This window comes from Fukomys damarensis, unplaced genomic scaffold (assembly GCF_012274545.1).
Source record: "Fukomys damarensis isolate Sample0158 unplaced genomic scaffold, DMR_v1.0_HiC HiC_scaffold_19, whole genome shotgun sequence".
In the NCBI taxonomy this organism is placed as follows: Eukaryota; Metazoa; Chordata; class Mammalia; order Rodentia; family Bathyergidae; genus Fukomys; species Fukomys damarensis.
This window is the reverse complement of record NW_022900931.1, coordinates 26,711-30,828: the sequence shown is the minus strand read 5'-3', so window position 1 is coordinate 30,828 and position 4,118 is coordinate 26,711.

Here is a 4,118-nt window from a genome sequence, read left to right as displayed (position 1 = left end):
CTGGTTCTCTGTGCTACTAACTAGTACCCAAAGTTTGTTACACTCAGAAAGGCATGAGTGATGGCTCTCCCAGCTTTTAAGGGATCATAGTAATTCTGCTTGTAGCAGCTAAGATTGAATGCAGGCTCACTGCATGTTTATTGGCCACTCAAACCTTCTATTTGATGTCTACGGGAAGGGCCTTTTTATTCAGTTCCTATGCCCTGCTCCTTTGTTCACTAGGTGCAGGCAGGGACAAGGGTGTGCTCACTGTGTGGCCAAATGGTGTTCATGGGAGCCCTGCCTATAAGCTGCACTGAAGGCAGATTTGCTGTGTGCTTAGCACTACTCGCCAGAACTGTATGACCTTTCCATGGGGCAAGGATTTTTACGTGCCTACCGATTCTTAAACCATCCACAAGGTGGTGCTCAGGACCTGGCAAGAGTACTGTTGGCTGACCAGTCCTCAGAGGACTGCTGCATAGCTGGCAGAGTGATGACATGTGGACTGCATTGCCAACCACTCCATAAGCAGTCTGCTGTAGTCAAGCTAGGCAGTTCCAGCATGTGCCTAAAGATTCACTAAAGATTAGGTGAATGCAGCACAATAGGAGTGAGGGCTGTCTGTGTTATTTACCAGGTCCTCAGTGGTCTGTGGGAGTCAAAACAGTGCAAATTCAGGCTCACTGCATAGCTTTCTACTGTATATTTGTCTGCTGAATGATATCTTTGGCAACACAGGCTGACTGCATGGCTAGGCCCTGCTCATTTCTCCACAGGTTGTAGTCTGAAATGATGGCAGGCTGACGGATTTATGAACCATTCCTTATCAGATGGTTGGCATCAGCTGGGGTGAATTTGAGCACACTGCAGAATCAATTGAACCTAAATGGTCTCCTGGAGGCAACCCTGGATGATCTGCTGCTCCTCTTTCTGTTGGCTGGAAGGAGCAAGTTGTGCTTCATGTGGAATGATATGAGTGAGGGCTGTCTGTGCTGGTAATCCATGGTAGGCATTTGGCAGGAGTCAGGTAGTGGGAATGCAGGATTATAGCATGGCAATCCCTTGCTCAATACCTTTTGCAGGCTGGGTCCCTGGTGGTATCAATGCATGGCTATACCCTGCTGATTTTTCAACAGGTTTCTGTACCAACTGAGGGTTTTCTCACTGACTCGATAACCATTCCTTTTCAGATGGCTTTATGCATCCTGTGGAGAGCATGAACACTCTGCATGAATAATTGTTCCTAAACAGTCTGGTTGATGTAGCCTGGGATGAGAATGAACTCACTTCATGGTAGTCTGCAGCTCAAAGTTGCACGGGAAGGAGGAGGATGCCAGGTGGTTGTCACAATGCGTCTAACGGGTACTAAATGTTTCCCTGCAATTCAGCTGTATGAGTGCAGGTCTCAGTTGCAAGCTGGTTCTCAACTTCCTTGTACTTCAAGTTCAAGTGTCTGGCTGTCTCATTGTGTGGCTATCTGTTCCTCAAGTTTCTGCTGCCTTCAACATGTTATGAGTCTGACACGTCTGCAATTCTTAGTAGAACCCAGTGACCACCTGTTCGATCCTGGAATGAGTGTAGGCTCAATGCATAGCTCACCAATTGACATAATTGCCCTGGCTCCTGTGGCAAGTTCAGGCTCACTGCATTTTTACAACGACTGTCAGACCTCTGTATGATTGTTTGCTTGAGTGCGTGTTCACTGAATGCCTAACCAGTCTTAAATATTCCACTATATGAAAGCCAGGTCTGTGTTAGCTCATTGTGTGTCTGACTGGCCTTCTCAAGCCTGCTGCTTGTCTGCCGGCTTGAAGACAGTCTCACTGTATTGTGAAATATTCTACCACCATATACCTGGTTGAGACAGCAGTGAAGGCTGGCTTTCTGTGCTGCTATCTAGTCCCCAAGTTTCCTACATGCAGAAGGATATGATTGAGGCCTCTACTTGCTGTTAAGTGGTTCTATTCATTCTGCTGGTGGCAGCTATGATTCAATGCAGGCTCACCGCTTGTTTATTGGCTTCTTGAACCTTGTGCTATATGATGTCTAAGGGAAGGGCATTCTTACTCAGTGGCTATGCCCTGCTCATTTGTCCACTGGTTGCAGGCAGGGACAAAGGTGTGCACAATATGAGGCCATATGATCTTCACAGGACTCCTGTGTAAAATGGTAGTGAGTTCAGCATTGTTGCATGGCTTTAAAGTACTCTCCACACCTTAGTATGCCTTTTGGCTTGAGGCAGTGATGTTTGCATGCTTACCCATTATTAAACCTTTCACTGGGTGCAGCCTGGAACCAGGGCAAGCACGCTGCTTGTCTCACCAATCCTCACAGCATCAATGTATAGCTAACGGGGTGAGGAGGTGCTCACTGGATTGCTAACCATTCCATAACTGGTGTACCGGATGAAAGCAAGGCAGGACGGGCTCATCGTGTGCCTAACCAGTGATCATATATCTGCTGAATGCTGAACAATAGTAGTGAGTGCTCTCTGTGCTCTTACCAGGTTCTCACTGGTCTGTGGGAGGTAATACAATGGGAATGAAGGCTCACTGTGTGCCTATCCATTGTACATTTGTCTGCTGGTAGCTATCTGCAGCTAATTAGGCCCACTGCATAGTTATGCCCTACTCATTTCTCCACAGGTTGTAGTCTTAGGTGAGGGCAGGTTGACTTACTCATTAACCATTTCTTTTCAGATGGCTGGATGCAGGCTGATGTGAGCAGGAGCACACTGCAGGTGTAAAATAAATTATTGTTATATTTTTAAATAGACTCATGCAATAGTTACTCCTAAATTTGCATATCTGTAGGTAGGATTGAGGCTGTGATCAGGTTGGAAATTTATATCTTGAAGTAGATTGCTTACCTAGTTAAACTGAATTTGAAATTTTTAATGCTGTTATTCTTTGCCTTAATTTATTATAGTTCTTAGGAAATTTAAGACATTTTATTATGCGAAAATTTAGATGTAGTTGGTCAGAAATTTACATCTCATCTAATCTGAAAAATAATCCAGTTTAGAAAGAAAATTACCCAGAAAGAAAAACACAAAGGCAAAATATCTGCATCTTAGCCAATTTTATTTTAATGAATCTTTTTAAGGAAAGACATGGAGGATCAGTGTGTGCTTTCACGTATTTGGTGTATCATAATAAATCACCCCTTCTTAGTTACAGGTAACTAAAACATTATTAGGGAGATGTAAATAGTACAAGCATTTTCTTTTTTTCCCCCTCATTTAGTTTATTGGCACTTTTAAGGTATATAGTATAATTACATTGATCATTGGGATCTTGTAACTTTCCATGACAGGTCTTAGTTCGCATATTTTCTCCATACCTCTGTCCTCCCTTCACCCCCTCCACTCTTCCCAATTTACAAAAAGGTTGTTTTTATTATTATTTTTTCATATTTTCTTTTCCCTTATTTCCTTTCCCCTACCCTTCCCTCTACCCCCAAACCTTCAGCCCTTTTCTTCCTATTTCACATTGTCAGTTATACCATTTGGACCTTATTTACACTTTTAGTTTCTCACACAAGAGAAACCATTCAGTATCATTTCACTAGAGTATGTCCTTAGTCTTCATCCATTTTTCTGTGAATTACTCTAGTTTCTCATTCTTTATGGCTGAGTAGTATTCCATTGTACTGAAAAACCACATCTTTTTTGTTCAGTCTTCAACTGATGGGCAATTGGGCTGTTTCCAACTTTCAGCTATAACAAAATATGCTGCTATTGACAAGGGTGCACATGTATCAGTATGATATGATTCTTTTAATTCTTTTGGAAAGATACCCGGAAGAGGGATAGTTGGGTCAAATGGAACCTCTTATCCTAGTTTTTTGAGGTATCTCTATATTGATTTCCATAGTGGTTGCACCATTCTGTACTCCCACCAGCAATGGAGAAGGGTTCCTTTCTCCCCATAAACCTGCCAACATTTGTTATTGGTTCATTGCTTGATAGTAGTCACTCTTTCTGGGGTGAGGTGGAATCTCAATGTTGTTTTCATCTGTATCTTTCAAATGACCAGTAATCTGAAACATTTTTTCATATATTTATTTGATACTTTTACTTCTTTGTCTGAGAAATGTCTGTTCATTTAAGATGCTCATTTTTGAATTGGGTCTTT